Source organism: Thunnus albacares, chromosome 5 (assembly GCF_914725855.1).
Source record: "Thunnus albacares chromosome 5, fThuAlb1.1, whole genome shotgun sequence".
NCBI classification, from domain to species: Eukaryota; Metazoa; Chordata; class Actinopteri; order Scombriformes; family Scombridae; genus Thunnus; species Thunnus albacares.
In genome coordinates this window covers 4,208,009-4,226,521 of record NC_058110.1, presented here as the reverse complement: position 1 = coordinate 4,226,521, position 18,513 = coordinate 4,208,009, and the positions used below count along the sequence as shown (strand labels likewise).

Sequence of the window (18,513 nt, the reverse complement as noted above, 5' to 3'; positions counted from 1 at the left end):
GGTTGATGCTTAGGAGCTGACTGGAGACTTGCCACTTAGATTAGAGATTTGTGACTGAAATGCTTACAAGAAGGACTTTGGACAGAAATCTGTCTGTAATATGTGATAATTGATTTGTATCAAGAATCGATACAGTTGAATAGACACCTATTGATTAGGCTCTCTCATGTTTATTTTCTCAATTTCCAACTGGACCAGCATATGAAAGAACAATGATAACTGGCTACCTGGCCTCAAAAGGAAGCCGAGCATCAGAGGGGTGCATTGGTCATGTCCGCGTTATAAACCAGCCATATCATGCAGATTGGTATCATGTAGGTGTTATTAAAGGCTACTAGATTGCTTGTGTTGTAGATTACTGTGACAATACCCTGAGGAAAGTAATTGTTCTTGCTTATTTATTCATCAGAGATCAAGAAACTTAAATCCAGTGCCATACATTGCAGAGTACATGGGTAACAAATTGCACATTGTCCAAAATGAGAAACTGGTAATGTTTGGGGTGCCCCATGTCCTTTCTGTTGATGGTTTCTCCAGCAAAACTGTCAGCCACTCCACCATGCAGGTGAAAAACTTATTTAAAATAAACAATCACAAACAGTACAAATTGTTTGGTGAGGTAGATGAGGCAATAAAACCATATAAAAAGGAATGCTCAGCAAAAACCTATGTTTTGAATACCCCTCATCCACTGTCAATTCAGAAGTGGATCATGCTTTTCGAAGTTTCTATGGAAATTTGAAAAACTATTGGCATCCATTGTAACAAAAAATCCTTACAAACATTTTGTCATGACCCCTCCTGCCTGTGATGCCTGCTTGTTTTATGTATGTGAGTGTGTTTTTGTTATTTTCAGCCTTTAGTTTGAGTGAGGTGTGCTTGGTGTGTTTTCGTTTGGTCTGTTTGCTTGTTCCCTTCCCCCTTTGTCCTCTCTCTCTCTCTCTCTCTCTCTCTCTCTCTCTCTCTCTCTCTCTCTCTCTCTCTCTCTCTCGCCCTCCCTCTTGCTGTGCACCTGCCTGTTATCTGCAGTCAGCACACCTGTCTGCCATCAAGTTATCTCCTCTTCACTACAAGAAACCTACACCAACAGCCAATCAGTGCCAGATTGTTGTGCCATACACGGTTTGTTTGCCTGTCTGCCTGTGAACATGAAGATTTACACCTGTTCTCCTTGTCTCCAGGAATATCTGTCTGCCTACTCACCTCACCTGCCAGCTCTCATTCTCAGGATACCCTCTGCCAAGCCTTCTTCCCTGGATACCCTTCTCAGCCAATACCCTGGCCTGTCTTCATCTCACTGTACCTGTTAATTGTCTAAATAAAATACTTTTTTTTCACCTACCTGCCGGTCCAGCATCTGCCTTTGGGTTCTGCCTGAGATTCGTGACACATTTACAAGCTACCTTTCAAGCTCACAAGGTCTTTGATACCAAAACATAGGTTTTCATAGGAGTATTTCTTTAAATTTTGTAATGTTTCTTTGTCATAAATTTTATTTAATAACAAAATGACAGAAGCAGATCCATATATGTACCCTTATAGCACTTGTCACTTAGTTCACCCTTTCAACAAGTAGTAGTTTTTCAGATTCAGTAGGAACTGTTTCAGTGGTTTAATATCATGAAGACACATTCATTTTTCCAGATAAAGGTTGTTGGGACGTGCAGGAAAGTGTTTGGTTATTAGCAATAATTTGTAATTATCATAGATAATTATGAATTAATATTAATCAATAGTTCAGGCACCAACTGTTGGATCTGTAAGGAGCACAGTGGATTACTTGCAATAATTATCAATTATCAATGATAATTAATCAATTATAACAATTAATAGAATTATTAATATGAATTAACAAATACGGGGTACCACCCGGAAACCGGGACCAATAACCAAACAGGGTAGTCTCATAAAAGGAGTTCATCTAGAATGTTAATATCTGAGAGATATCAACATTCAAGGGTGAACAAAGAAGGATGGATTCAAGCTCTGACTCCTTCAATCAGCCACTTTTAACAATATATTAGACACAATAATGACAAAATAACTTCTCTTTAAAGATATAATAGTGTTTATTAAACTTAGCAAAATTAACAAAGTTAACAAATGCGTCATTCAATAAACAACTACTCTAAAATCTAATTCTACCAAACAAAACACACCAGCTATGTACAGGGTTGAACACATGCAGGGGAATGCATGTGTGTGTGTGTGTCAATGTATGTGAGTGGGTGTAAGTGTGTGTGTGCCAAGATGGCGACGGGGCCTGACGTGATGACGTCGTCGGTCTGCGATGCGGACGTGACTCTGGGAGGAAGTCATGTCACACGAGACCCGAATGGTGAAAGTACGGCGGTGTCTCGGTTAGACAATAGCAAGATGGCGCCGCCTGGTGGTCGGCATCTTGCACTCACCCAATTCTGTGAAAAGCACACGTGTCTGATGGCAGATAAGGAACGACAAAGAAAAGCTTTGTCCGACATTATCTGACCATCAGATGTGCATGTTGGTGCGTGTGTGTGTGTGTGTGTGCACACATGTATGTGTTAGTCAAAAGAGAAGGAAGAAGGAGAGAAAGCGGTTCCTTTGTCCACAGAGAGCACAGTCAGCACACGTATGGACGGCAATCTGTAACGCATGTTGTCTGGTTTCTGATCGACAAAGCAACTTACTTTCTCACTCACGATGGCACAAACACAACGGTAGTCCCGGGCAGGACAAACACAAAACAGTCTAGTTTGGTGAACACAACTAAACAGGCAGCAAACTTAAAATACTAAGCAGGAAAAATGGATTCGGCGGTCCGTCAACCCACACAACAAGAAACAATAGCAATAAAGCTAAAAAGCTAAATGCTAAACAACAGCACTGATGCTGAAATGAACCAGACTTATGCCTCTTACTTGATCGCTTCAGAGGGTGAGCAGGGTGTGTGTGAAGTCTGTTTTTCTGTCCGGTTCTGTCCTCGGCTTGGATTCAGACGGTGGCCATTCTCGCACGGTCGGCGAACGTTTAACGGCAGCTGGCTGATTCTCGGTGGTGTGGCAGAGAGAACAGCAGAGTTAACTCGGTGAAGAAGAGCGGGGGAGAGAAGTTCCACATCTTCCTGAAGAAACTCTGTTTCTTCCTTCTCAAGGGAATTTGAAGACGCTGGTTGAAGCAGCGGTCTCTCTTGGATCCAGGAATGTGTTCGGGGGAACACGGGCAAAGTCTCATCTCTTCCAGCAAGGGGAGTGTTCAGTGAGGGGAAAAACATGTGCGTGGGGTACCTACATTAGTGAAGCTGACTCACAGGAGGACGGTGTTTCTCCCGGCTCAGTTCACAGTGAAGGTGTATTTTTCAGGGCATGCTCAATTTTTAAAGGGGCGGTGATGTCATGGCTGCGTCATCAGGATGCTCCGCTGTGTAGGAGCATCTCCGCCAATGAGAGACTATATGTTGACTGTTCCCTGCTGAGGTGTGAAAATCACAAAGCATCCCTGGAAATGGAGTTTGCAATGGACTCCCATTGTCTGTAAGCAGCATTTTGGCGCTATTCCTTTGTCTCAGGGGAAGCAAAGGAAAAAGCACCGTGGTCAGGCTTCACAGGTTACATGTAGGCCTTCTCTGTGTGACCTCGTGGTTTGAGGCCCAACAAGATGAACATGTGAATGAGTTCTAGCTCACACAGGCTCTGCCCTCTACTGGACTCTATGGGTAATACTCCTCTCCAATCACACTCGGTAATCGCTCATTGAAATTTGCATGTACGTAGCCAGCCAGTAAGGATGCGCTTACCGATTACATGCGTCCTGCACCCTATATAAACAGCATCGCGCTGTCACTTGACTATCCTCTTTTCTTCAGCGTCTGCAAATCAACTCACTGATCTCTCTTCTCCAGGGATGGAATCACCAGTACCTGCTCGTTCCTGCCTGTTGTGTCCTGTGTCTCATTGCCATGCTTCCTCCCGATCTATGCCAGAAGCGATGGGAACATTTTGATGATGTGATGCCTCACTCCACTGTGATGAGAGCGAGCGGGAGCTCGAGATAGATCTCTGCAGCTGGATGAAATACCACCACTGTCGAATGCCTTGGCTGAGACACTCCAAGTGGCTTCTCCAATGGATGATGACAACAACCTCTCATCTGTCTCGGCAACTTTGCTGACCTTCGGAAATCTGCAGCCGACGTCTGTTCGCCAGGATTTCCTGAAAGTCATGGCCATGGCAGCAGAGCGTGTCAGGCCATGCGCCTTCGTTTCGCCTCCTCTACCAGATATCTGGCAGTGCGTTAAAGTGTCCTGGAGGGAGCTGCTGAAAACGAAGTCACCAGTGGTGGGACTGGTATCCTTCCTGAGAGTGCAGGGCCACTGACCCCCCTGGAAGAGGCCCTTGCAGCTCTCTTGCGTCCCCACTTGGAAGTTCCTGCATTTTTGCCTTCCAAGGGATAGCCCAGGCTACTCTTCGGCTACTCCCTGGCTCCCTGCACATTCAGCATGTGTGTGGACGTGGCACTGCAACTGCTGTGCGACCATGGCATGAGGGTTTTCTACTTAGATGACCTCATTGTCATGGCCAGGTCCAGAGAATGGACCATTTTCCACACAGCCAGGTTGGTGCTACACCTACCCCAATTAGCTTTTGCCATCAACTGGAAAAAACCGCGCCCCCAGCCACGTCAGTAGGTGTAATATCTGGCAGCCGTGCTCGATTCGGCAAAGGCTGCAGGCTCTTCTGTCGTAACCCAGACAGCTGGCAGTCCTCCGACTGCAGCAGGGAGTGGCAGTGGCAGTGGCAACTTTGTCATGCAGGCATTGGGGCTCATGGTGGTGGGCCATCCAGTCATTCCACTGTTGCTCCTGCACATGCGCCGCCTGCAACCATGGTTCACCAGCCTATGCTTGAATCCACAGAGGCACAAGCATCACTTGGTGAATGTCCTCCCATCAGTGCGAAATGAGGTGCGAGGTTAGGCCAGACAGACCTCTACCTATTTATACACCCATAACACAGACACAGCACACTGTGTAATGTGTAAGGAAGTGTATATACACACACACACATGTAATAAGAGCTGGATAGGGCACTGCTGCTCTGCCTTGCAGCCAATTTTCCCCAGTGGCCACTCGTGGTATTGCAGCAAAAAATCCCCCTGCAAACAACATTAATTATGACTCTTTCTATTATGAACTTTTGCTCCATGGAGGTTTTATGTTTGTAAAACTTTCCTTGAGCCGAGAAAATCGATTTAAAAATCATCATCATAATGTAAAGTCTATGGACCGGAAAAGACTACTGCGCATATTCAGTGGGCTGCACAATGCAGAAGCAAACCCAGAAGCTAGAAACTTTTTTTTGGCATATGCACCAGGCAAGCAAGTCTGAAAAACTGAATATTATTGCTCTGATAATTTAGAAGAAGTAAGGTATGATGTTTATTTTGATAGTGTGTGTGTAGTTATATTGAGATACCTTGTATGATGAAACTGATGGATAAGTTCATTTATAACTAAAAGTTAAAACATCATAATTCATGGGTTAACAGCTAAAATTCATGTTGATTAAATTCATGTTTAAAAGGTTGATTAAAAATGTATAAAAAGGTTGAAAAAAATGTATAAAATGTGGGAAATACTTACATTGAGATAAAAAAAACAACAACAGCTGTACAGTTAAAAGAGAGAATTCATTTAATCATTATTGTGCTACAGTAATGTGTGGAGAATTATTATATTACTATGGCCATTAGAGAAAAGTAGTGACGTCATGAAAATAACAGTCCTGTCTTCATCTATCATGCCAGGGCTATGTGACACCACAGAGGATGTCCATGATGATGTCCCATCAGTTCTCAGTTGACAGCAGTGCTTATTTGACGTCATGAATGACAGCTTGAAGGCTTTGACCCGAGTTTGTAAATAGGACCCCCTCCTGCCATCAATCTCCATTCCACACACCCTGACAGGAGACGTGGAGGCTCTGATGCACTGCAGCACCATGGCAGCCCACGCCTGGGCCCACGTCTGCAGCTGAGGGGAGTCCTGGATAGCCACCAGGTGTCATGCATGGCTGAGCTCAAGCTCGCGGTGCACCGCTGAACTCAAGCTTGCGGTGCATGACGCTTTGGGGCCCTGCCAGTGCATAGACCTGGCCCAGTCTGTCGTGCTGGTATGGGAGGCCCTGGGTGCTTCAGAGCCTGTATATATGCCGCTTCTTTTTTTTTTAAATTTTATTTTATTTCTTCACTGCATGCATACATTTATGTACGTTTATGTATATGTATATACGTTTATGTATATTTATGTATGTTTGTGTACATTTGAGGCACTGCGCGGGGCGCACTTGACTGACATTTTCGCCACATCACTGGATTCACATCACTGGTCTGTAACGTGTCAACAACACACAGACTGCTATGAAGTACTTTTACATGTCCACTGTTTGCCTCTTACAACGTGTTCTGCTTTTAGTCCTGTTCAGGATATGCCTGTATGAGTCTTACATTATCCAGGTTTCTGATGGTCTGTGTCGGAGTGACAACCTCTGTCATTTCTGCATTAAGGTGGCTTCTGTTCTCATCTGCATATCAGTTATCCATGTCCTGACCACGTTTATATTATGTTATGTCAACTTTCTTGTCAAACTCAGTCCATTCGGAAAAATATACAGTACAAACGATGTACATTACATACATTCAAATGAAAAGAAAAAAATCGCAACTTTTATTTTTTTTTATAAAAGTCAGTTATACCATTCTTCAAAACGATACTCCCTCATTTGTTGTTTTGATGGTGGTGGAGAGCGCTGTCTAACACGTCAGTCCAAAAGTTCTCATAGGTGTTGAATTTGGGTTGAGATCTGGTCACTGCGAGGGCCATAGTATAGACTATGACTCACATCATTTTCATACTCATCAAAACATTCAGTGAACCCTTTTGAACATATAAATTGCGGCATTGTCATCCTGAAAGAGACCACTCACATCAGGATAGAAATGTTTCATCATAGGATAAAGGTGATGACTCAGAACAACTTTGTGTTGATTTGCAGTGACTCTTCCCTCTGAGTGGACAAGTGGACCCAAACCATGCCAGCAAAATGCCCCCCACAGCATAACAGAGCCACCAGATCCCCTCACTGTAGGGGTCAAGCATTCAGACCTGGAGCAGCTTTAACTTGAATTTGTCAAGCGTCTGTATGTATATAGGATGATATGAATAAATTGATAATGAGCATAGATTAAAACAGAATTGGCCATATGTTATACAACTATGTATCTTTATTCAAAACATGAGACATTATCAGTGAGTGATCTTTGGGAAAGTGTTGACCTGTTTGATGAAGCTTCAACACTGTAGTTGGCATTTTGGAAGCTAGATGGCGCTGGAAGGTGCTTGTTGGCAACATGACTTTTGTTAAATCCCAAAACTGGGATGAATCAGGTGTCTCTGGCCGGGTGCGGTGGCGCGCGCCTGTAATCCAAGTTACCGGGAGGCTGAGGCTGGAGGATGGCTTGAGCTCAGGAGCTCTGAACTGCAGCGGACTATGTGGATGGGGTGTCGGCACTAAGTTGGGTATGGATATGGTGCTCCTGGGGGAGCTCGGGACCACCAGGTGGTCTGAGGAGGGGTGCACCGGCCCAGGTGGGAAACGGAGCAGGTCAAAGCCCCCGTGCCGCTCAGTAGTTGGATGGCGCCTGTGAATAGACGCTGTAGTGCAGCCTGAGCGATACAGCGGGACCCAGTCTTTTTACACTCTGCACACTTTACAACAAACAGCTGTGACAGCTTCATGTTCCAGGAAGAAACCTCAGAAAGCAATGCTGCTTAGTCTGGCCCACACTGCCTCCATCTGGAGAAGAGGAGCACTTACTATCAATCGCACCAATCAATGCAGCACCACAGACACACATCACTATAACACTAAAACTAGCCTATATTGTGTTATAACTATTTTGTTGTATACTATAACACTAGTTTTTACGGTGGTGGAAGAAGTAAGCAAAGTATTATCTTCCGGCCTCATACACAGCTCCCACAATACCATCACACATAACACAGAGGGCTTTGGGGTGAGAAATGTCCATCACAATTGACATCAGAACACATAATTGCTCCTTTGCTGAGATATACATCACTCAGGAGGACATGAGTTTTCCCATAGTATGACAAGACATCCTCATGATCCAATATTAACTCTATGACAATTTTTTCCTAAGTTACACCGTTTACAGATCATACAGCCTAGTAACATTACTGACACAATTTGGGAATGATTTCAAGTTGATTACTTGTGTAAAAGGAATATTTACAAGAACCTGCTGGTTTCATGTAATATTTTGTACATTATATGCTAATTTTCTGCTAACAATGTGCACACTGCACGTGGTGACAGGAATTTCAGTGTCTCCTGCGACCGAAATTCAAATCTTACCTCCAAAGCATATTTGGCATACTGTATAAATGTGGGTGCTGTCTGTTAATATTCGGTGTGCTCGGGCTGTATAGTCATATTTAGGGAAGTGTATATATTTTTTTATCTTGGGAAGAAGAGTTTTCTCCGGAGCTCTTGGCTCATTAAACTGCCTGCTGCTTATGAGAGGAGCTGTTGTGATTGGCATCAATCAAGCTTCCCTTAACTCCACCTGTTGTTGTGAGAAATATTCTATTTATCAATGAATTTGAGTTTGAGATGTTTATTTTACTCTTTCATTTCATCTTATGTTCGTCGTGACGGCTATGTGACATCACAGAGGATGTCCATATTGATGTGTCATCAGTTGTCAGTTGACAGCAGTGCTTATTTGACGTCATCAATGACAGCGTCAAGGCTTGGAACCGAGTTTATAAATAGGACCCCGTCCTGCCATCAATCTCCATTCCACACTCCCTCACAGGAGACGTGGAGGCTCTGATGCACCGCAAGCAGCATGCGGCAGCCGTCGCCTCGGTCCGCAGCCGAGGGGAGTCCTCGATAGCCGCCAGGTGTCATGCATGGCTGAGCTCGAGCTCGCGGTCCACCGCTTAGCTCGAGCTCGCGGTGCACAGCTGAGCTCAAGCTCGCGATGCATGACACCGGGGGGCCCTGCCAGTGCATAGATCTGGCCTAGTCTGTCGTGCTGGTATGGGAGGCTCAGGCAGCCTGGTTGCTTCAGAGCCTGTATATATTGCTGCTTCTTTTTTTCTATCTTTTCTTTTCTTTTCTTTTCTTTTCTTTTCTTTTCTTTTCTTTTCTTTTCTTTTCTTTTCTTTTCTTTTCTATCCTCTTGCTTTCTTCACTGCATGCATACATTTATCTACATTTATGTACATTTATGTACGTGAATGTAGATTTATGTATATTTATGTACTTTTATGTACATCTGCGCTGCGCGGGGCGCAATTGACTGAGATGACTGCCTGCACACATGTCCCGAACAGGACTAAATCCAGGACAAGTTGTGACAGGCAAACAGTGTACGTGTTAAAGTACTTGTAAGCCAGTAGAGAATTGGGTCCAATTCTATCTTTATTTTTCTATAGTTTCCTTATTTATCTCATTTTCATTTGTTAATCAATCTGTCAATGACTTATTTTCCACACACAGTCCTTATTTGTCATATCAAGAAGAGCAAACTTATGATTGGTTAGAGGGAGTTAAGTCCCACCCTCTGTTTACGCAGAAGTCAGTGAGTTGCAGTGCGGGTAAAACAGCAGCGGTCGGAGTGGATGAGAAATAGAGAGTTAGAACAGCGATTATTAACATATCCATGAGATAAAATACTCTTGTGAAGACGTCAGAGGTGTGCGAGGGTCCGTGAGCCAGGAGTAGTAGTACTTTTGGCATTATCGTCTTGGTGAGTTGCCGAGCTAATTAGCGCCAGCGCATGCTAAGTGTATTAGCCACAGTGTGAGTTGATGTGTGAGGTGGCAGAAAACGTGTCTGTGCTCCATAAACGCTTGAACTTGGCTTATCACTGCTGCTCACTGTTTCTGTTAACTATCTTAAGAGTTAAAAACTGAATATTATTGCTCTGATAATTTAGAAGAAGTAAGGTATGATGTTTATTTTGATACTGTGTGTGTAGTTATATTGAGATACCTTGTATGATGAAACTGATGGATAAGTTCATTTATAACTAAAAGTTAAAACATCATAATTCATGGGTTAACAGCTAAAATTCATGTTGATTAAATTCATGTTTAAAAGGTTGATTAAAAATGTATAAAATGTGGGAAATACTTACATTTAGATAAAAAAAAACAACAACAACAACAACTGTACAGTTAAAAGAGAGAATTCATTTAATCATTATTGTGCTACAGTAATGTGTGGAGAATTATTATATTACTATGGCCATTAGAGAAAAGTAGTGACGTCATGAAAATAACAGTCCTGTCTTCATGCAGGCTGGGTTTTTTTGAGAACAAGAGGACTGGATCTGGATTCTCCCTGTGGATGGGAGATGGCGAGCCCCCAGTGAGGTCTCTTCTTAACCTAAGGAGTGAGGAACCGAGACCTGAGAAGAGGACCTGGTATCTTTTTTTGCTTCCACTCAAGTATCAGTGTGGTAGGACCACCACACATGGGACTACTTGAATTTTTCCCCCTGACTTGACATAAAACATTGACTTGAGCGCGCTGACTGATATGGCAAAGACATTAAAGGGACATTACACTCTAAGTTGTGCTGAAAGACTGTGAAATCTTGAGATATTGATGATAATTGCACTGCATTTTATGTTCATGTTTTATAACTTGATACAGTAAACTTACCTGAAACGTTCCTGGTGGCTCCATTTACCTGTTTTGTCTGCCATTCCCTTTTCAACCCTCCCATTACGAAATGTTTCATCATAGGATAAAGGTGATGACTCAGAACAACTTTGTGTTGATTTGCAGTGACTCTTCCCTCTGAGTGGACAAGTGGACCCAAACCATGCCAGCAAAATGCCCCCCACAGCATAACAGAGCCACCAGATCCCCTCACTGTAGGGGTCAAGCATTCAGACCTGGAGCAGCTTTTCCTTGAATTTGTCAAGCGTCTGTATGTATATAGGATGATATGAATAAATTGATAATGAGCATAGATTAAAAGAGCAATTGGCCATATGTTATACAAGTATGTATCTTTATTCAAAACATGAGACATTATCAGTGAGTGATCTTTGGGAAAGTGTTGACCTGTTTGATGAAGCTTCAACACTGTAGTTGGCATTTTGGAAGCTAGATGGCGCTGGAAGGTGCTTGTTGGCGACATGACTTTTGTTAAATCCCAAAACTGGGATGAATCAGGTGTCTCTGGCCGGGTGCGGTGGCGCGCGCCTGTAATCCAAGTTACCGGGAGGCTGAGGCTGGAGGATGGCTTGAGCTCAGGAGCTCTGAACTGCAGCGGACTATGTGGATCGGGTGTCGGCACTAAGTTGGGTATGGATATGGTGCTCCTGGGGGAGCTCGGGACCACCAGGTGGTCTGAGGAGGGGTGCACCGGCCCAGGTGGGAAACGGAGCAGGTCAAAGCCCCCGTGCCGCTCAGTAGTTGGATGGCGCCTGTGAATAGACGCTGTAGTGCAGCCTGAGCGATACAGCGGGACCCAGTCTTTTTACACTCTGCACACTTTACAACAAACAGCTGTGACAGCTTCATGTTCCAGGAAGAAACCTCAGAAAGCAATGCTGCTTAGTCTGGCCCACACTGCCTCCATCTGGAGAAGAGGAGCACTTACTATCAATGGCACCAATCAATGCAGCACCACAGACACACATCACTATAACACTAAAACTAGCCTATATTGTGTTATAAGTATTTTGTTGTATACTATAACACTAGTTTTTACGGTGGTGGAAGAAGTAAGCAAAGTATTATCTTCCGGCCTCATACACAGCTCCCACAATACCATCACACATAACACAGAGGGCTTTGGGGTGAGAAATGTACATCACAATTGACATCAGAACACATAATTGCTCCTTTGCTGAGATATACATCACTCAGGAGGACATGAGTTTTCCCATAGTATGACAAGACATCCTCATGATCCAATATTAACTCTATGACAATTTTTTCCTAAGTTACACCGTTTACAGATCATACAGCCTAGTAACATTACTGACACAATTTGGGAATGATTTCAAGTTGATTACTTGTGTAAAAGGAATATTTACAAGAACCTGCTGGTTTCATGTAATATTTTGTATATTATATGCTAATTGTCTGCTAACAATGTGCACACTGCACGTGGTGACAGGAATTTCAGTGTCTCCTGCGACCGAAATTCAAATCTTACCTCCAAAGCATATTTGGCATACTGTATAAATGTGGGTGCTGTCTGTTAATATTCGGTGTGCTCGGGCTGTATAGTCATATTTAGGGAAGTGTATATATTTTTTTATCTTGGGAAGAAGAGTTTTCTCCGGAGCTCTTGGCTCATTAAACTGCCTGCTGCTTATGAGAGGAGCTGTTGTGATTGGCATCAATCAAGCTTCCCTTAACTCCACCTGTTGTTGTGAGAAATATTCTATTTATCAATGAATTTGAGTTTGAGATGTTTATTTTACTCTTTCATTTCATCTTATGTTCGTCGTGACGGCTATGTGACATCACAGAGGATGTCCATATTGATGTGTCATCAGTTGTCAGTTGACAGCAGTGCTTATTTGACGTCATCAATGACAGCGTCAAGGCTTGGAACCGAGTTTATAAATAGGACCCCGTCCTGCCATCAATCTCCATTCCACACTCCCTCACAGGAGACGTGGAGGCTCTGATGCACCGCAAGCAGCATGCGGCAGCCGTCGCCTCGGTCCGCAGCCGAGGGGAGTCCTCGATAGCCGCCAGGTGTCATGCATGGCTGAGCTCGAGCTCGCGGTCCACCGCTTAGCTCGAGCTCGCGGTGCACAGCTGAGCTCAAGCTCGCGATGCATGACACCGGGGGGCCCTGCCAGTGCATAGATCTGGCCTAGTCTGTCGTGCTGGTATGGGAGGCTCAGGCAGCCTGGTTGCTTCAGAGCCTGTATATATTGCTGCTTCTTTTTTTCTTTTTCTTTTCTTTTCTTTTCTTTTCTATCCTCTTGCTTTCTTTCTTCACTGCATGCATACATTTATCTACATTTATGTATATTTATGTACGTAAATGTACATTTATGTATATTTATGTACGTCCATGTATATTTATATACGTGAATATATATTTATGTACGTTTATGTACATCTGCGCTGCGCGGGGCGCAATTGACTGAGATGACTGCCTGCACACATGTCCCGAACAGGACTAAATCCAGGACAAGTTGTAACAGGCAAACAGTGTAGGTGTTAAAGTACTTGTAAGCCAGTAGAGAATTGGGTCCAATTCTATCTTTATTTTTCTATAGTTTCCTTATTTATCTCATTTTCATTTGTTAATCAATCTGTCAATGACTTATTTTCCACACACAGTCCTTATTTGTCATATCAAGTAGAGCAAACTTATGATTGGTTAGAGGGAGTTAAGTCCCACCCTCTCTTTACGCAGAAGTCAGTGAGTTGCAGTGCGGGTAAAACAGCAGCGGTCGGAGTGGATGAGAAATAGAGAGTTAGAACAGCGATTATTAACATATCCCTGAGATAAAATACTCTTGTTAAGACGTCAGAGGTGTGCGAGGGTCCGTGAGCCAGGAGTAGTAGTACTTTTGGCATTATCGTCTTGGTGAGTTGCCGAGCTAATTAGCGCCAGCGCATGCTAAGTGTATTAGCCACACTGTGAGTTGATGTGTGAGGTGGCAGAAAACGTGTCTGTGCTCCATAAACGCTTGAACTTGGCTTATCACTGCTGCTCACTGTTTCTGTTAACTATCTTAAGAGTTAAAAACTGAATATTATTGCTCTGATAATTTAGAAGAAGTAAGGTATGATGTTTATTTTGATACTGTGTGTGTAGTTATATTGAGATACCTTGTATGATGAAACTGATGGATAAGTTCATTTATAACTAAAAGTTAAAACATCATAATTCCTGGGTTAACAGCTAAAATTCATGTTGATTAAATTCATGTTTAAAAGGTTGATTAAAAATGTATAAAAAGGTTGAAAAAAATGTATAAAATGTGGGAAATACTTACATTGAGATAACAAAACAACAACAACTGTACAGTTAAAAGAGAGAATTCATTTAATCATTATTGTGCTACAGTAATGTGTGGAGAATTATTATATTACTATGGCCATTAGAGAAAAGTAGTGACGTCATGAAAATAACAGTCCCGTCTTCATGCAGGCTGGGTTTTTTTGAGAACAAGAGGACTGGATCTGGATTCTCCCTGTGGATGGGAGACGGCGAGCCCCCAGTGAGATCTCTTCTTAACCTAAGGAGTGAGGAACCGAGACCTGAGAAGAGGACCTGGTATCTTTTTTTGCTTCCACTCAAGTATCAGTGTGGTAGGACCACCACACATCCGACTACTTGAATTTTTCCCCCTGACTTGACATAAAACATTGACTTGAGCGCGCTGACTGATATGGCAAAGACATTAAAGGGACATTACACTCTAAGTTCTGCTGAAAGACTGTGAAATCTTGAGATATTGATGATAATTGCACTGCATTTTATGTTCATGTTTTATAACTTGGTACAGTAAACTTACCTGAAACGTTCCTGGTGGTTCCATTTACCTGTTTTTTCTGCCATTCCCTTTTCAACCCTCCCATTACGAAGCTAGCCCCTGGTCCATATATTCTTTATTCTTTACCCTGTAGCACCTGTGAGGATCACAGAGGATGTCCATATTGATGTGTCATCAGTTCTCAGTTGACAGCAGTGGTCATTTGACGTCATCCATAACGCCATCAAGGCTCAGACCTTAGGTTGTGAACAGGAACTCCTCCAGTCATCTGGCTGCTAACGAGGAGTCTCCTCCATGCTTCTCGTTACCTCCAGGTGAAGCCGCTGAGTTTAATCTGTCAGTGACACCTGGGGGCCCTACCAGCGCGCAGACCTGCCAACTCTGTTTAATCGCTGCTGGTACGGGAGGCTCTGGCTCCATGGGAGTTTCAGAGCCTGAATATTTGCTATTTCCTTCTTTCATCCGCTTCTTTTTTCCTCCACAGGTTGTCCAGTTGTCCAGTTACGGTTCAGGCGCGCCCGGCGAGATTTCCATGAATCGCACTGCGCAGGGCGCACTTTTTTAAAAAAAAATTTTTTTTTTTTTTTTATTGGTGATATTGTTGACAAGACATAGTGGGAAGGAAAAGTAAATAAATAAAAGACAAATCAAGCAAATAGACAAACAAACAAAAATAATGACAAACAACAGCAATGACAACATCATATTACAATGAAAAACATAGTAAAATGTAGAAAGCAACTAAGCAATATGGGTTGATTGTGGGAAAGGGGAAGGGGGGGTGAGTGAATGAAAGTGAGAGAAGAAGAGAGAGAGGAGGGGGAGAAAGAAAAAGTGAGAGCGTCAATAATTATTATAATAATAACGATAATAATAATAATACAGCAATATAATGTAATAATGATAATAGTCTTGTTTGATAGTGTACTGTGACGGCGGTAGCGGCAGAGGCAGCCACAATAACAGTGAAAAGGGTTAAATAATTAGCTATTTATATTAATTTATATCAATTTATTTCTATTTGAGTGTATATTAATTAAATTAATTTAATATGGCTATGGGGGGTGGAGCCAAACATGCAGAGCCCAAGGAGGGGAGGCCACCATCACCCTCCCACACGACAGCCAGCCCCCCCAGCAACACAGCCACAGCCCAGGGACCAGACCAGCTGAGACCAGCTAAGGGGTATTCCTCTTGTAGTATTTGTTTGTTTTGCTTCTTTCCCCTTTTCCCCTTCTCTGTCTCTTGTTGTTTGTTTGTTTGCCGTTCTGTTTTGGAGATGGTCCAAACCTAGTCCAGCTGGACCACTCTCAGACCCTTTGGGAGAGAGTTTGTCCAGTGGAAGGTGACCATAGATTTTTTTTTTGCTATAACAGAGGTAGGGGTAGAGGTCCCACAGCCAGTTACCTCCCGCCGTTCTCGCCAAGGACCGCGGCCATACCACCGGAGGCGAAGGAGTCGGGAGAGGTAGGCGCCCCCCCCGCCCCACGCCCCGCATGGCTCCACCCCCCACCGCCCTGCAAATAAGACTTTACCCGGACTTACGACTGCCTCTACCTCCACCGCCACCACACTCAAGGACTAGAACAACAGCAGTAATAATAATAATAATGATTATAAAATAATAATGAATATGATAATAATGATAACATCAACAGCAACAACCATAATAATAATAGTGTAGTTGATCATATCTGGAATAACAATAGTAGTGATAATAATAATTGTATAATTCATAGTATGTGGCATAAATGACTATATTAGTGATAGCAATATAGAGATAGAGCCAGGTCCTTTTCCCATTTTGAGGTTGGGAGTGTTATGGAGGTGTCTGTCAATGAAAGAAGTTTGTAAATTTTTGAAATTATTCTTTTGGGGTTTGTAATTTTGAGGATGTCTTCGCTTAATTTGGAAGGTTGTAATGTGTTATTGGATATGTTGATTTTGGATTTAATAATAGATTTTAGTTGTTGATATTGGAGGAATTGGTCTCTCCCAACCCCATACCTCTGGATAAGTGTATTGAATGATATGAACTGGTTATTTTCAAATAAGTGGTGGAGGTGAGTGATTCCTTTTTGGTGCCATGATGGAAAGTGAACAGAAGTGTTGTACAGTTGGAAATCTGGATTGTACCAAATCGGGGTGAACCTACATGGTGCCAGTGATGATTTGGTGATTTTGTGGGCTTTCCACCAGGCTGTCAGAGTTGAGGAGATTGTGATGTTCTTGTAGTAGTCTTGTTTCTTGATTGATTGTGGTAGGAATGGGATGTCTGTGAGTGAGGTGGTTTTACATTGATTTTGTTCTATCTGTAACCATGGTGTACTGTAATTATCTTTATGGATCCATTTGAATAAATATTGTAGTCGATTTGATAAGAAGTAATGAAGGAAGTTTGGTGCTTCTAGGCCGCCCTGTGATTTTGTGCTCTGTAAGGTTGAAAGTGAGATTCTTGGTTCCAGTAGAATTGAGTTGTTAAAGAATTTAAAGTTTGAAACCAGTTGTCAGTGGGGGTAATGGGAAGTAATGAAAATAGGTAGTTGATTTGTTTGATTTGATGATTTGATTTTTCATTTTAATTGTTGCAATGCGTCCAATAAGAGTAAGTGGTAACTTGGTCCAGCGTTTAAAATCATCTTCTATGTTTTTCAGCAGAGGGGTGTAGTTGAGGTTAAACAACTCTGACAGCCTGGAGGAAATATTAATGCCTAAGTATTTGATATTACCAGTGTGGAGTGGGAGAGAGGGATCTTGGGCTGCAGAATCCCAGGCATTTGCGGTCAAAGGTAGAATAGTGGATTTGTTCCAGTTTATTTTATAGTGTGAGATTGAGGAGAAGTTGTTGATTATTTTGAATGTTTCTTGTAATGATGTGAAAGGATCTTGTAGGTGTAGTAATAAATCATCTGCATATAAGCTAAGCTTATGTTCTGAATTAGTATATTGTATTCCTTTGATTTTATTGTTTTGTCGTATGGCTGTGGCGAGTGGTTCAATGAAAACTGCAAATAGAGATGGAGAGAGTGGACATCCTTGTCTGGTTCCCTGGTGGAGTGTGAAGCTTGGTGAAGTGATCCCGTTTGTGGTAACTGTGGCCCTTGGTGAAGCATATAGTGTTTTAATCCAGTGGATGAATGACTCTCCGAAGCCAAACCTGTGGAGGGTGGAAAATAGAAAAGTCCAGTTTACTCTGTCGAATGCTTTTTCTGCGTCCAGTGATACAATTACGGTTTTGTTGTGTTTTTGCTGTGATGTATTGATCAAATTAAAAAGTCGACGGATATTGTCTGAAGCGTGTCTATTCTTGATGAAGCCTGGTTGGTCGGGATGGATTATAAGTGGAATGACCGTTTCTATTCTGGTTGCCAATGTTTTTGTAATGATTTTGAGGTCTGTGTTAATTAGTGATAGGGGGCGATAACTGGAGGGGTGGGTTGGGTCCTTATTGGGTTTTAAGAGTAATGTCATTACGGCGGTGTTCATGTGGGTGGGTATAATGGAGGTAGTTTTAATTTCTGTAGTTACTCTGAAGAATAGTGGTGATAATATATTCCAGAAATGTTTGTAGAATTCTGCAGGAAAACCGTCTGGTCCAGGTGATTTATTGTTTGGCATTTTGAGTAGAGCTTTATGTAATTCTTCGAGGCTGAGTGGTGAATCTAAAAGGTGGGCTAAATCTGATGGTATGGTTGGTAGGTCCAGATTACTTAAAAAAGTGTCTATTTCTGATTGACTGGGTTTGTGATTTGAGGAGTAGAGGTTGCTATAAAATTTATGAAATATGTCATTGATTTCTTGCGGATTATGTGTGACTGTATCTGTGGAATTGAGTATGGATGGGATTATTGCTTTTTCTTTTTTGAGTTGTAATAGATTAGCCAAATATTTACTTGATTCATTATTGTACTGAAAGTTTTCATATTTGAGCTGTTGGATAATGAATTGTGTTTTCT

At 42.5% G+C, this 18,513-nt stretch overlaps 1 long non-coding RNA gene across 1 annotated transcript; it reads left to right on the top strand.

The window, feature by feature from the left end:
- Positions 1-1,006: 1,006 nt before the first annotated feature.
- Positions 1,007-1,341, top strand: LOC122981670. Its single transcript, XR_006403286.1, has 2 exons — positions 1,007-1,122; positions 1,182-1,341. It is a non-coding gene; the product is annotated as an uncharacterized LOC122981670 (long non-coding RNA).
- The last annotated feature ends 17,172 nt before the right edge of the window (positions 1,342-18,513 follow it).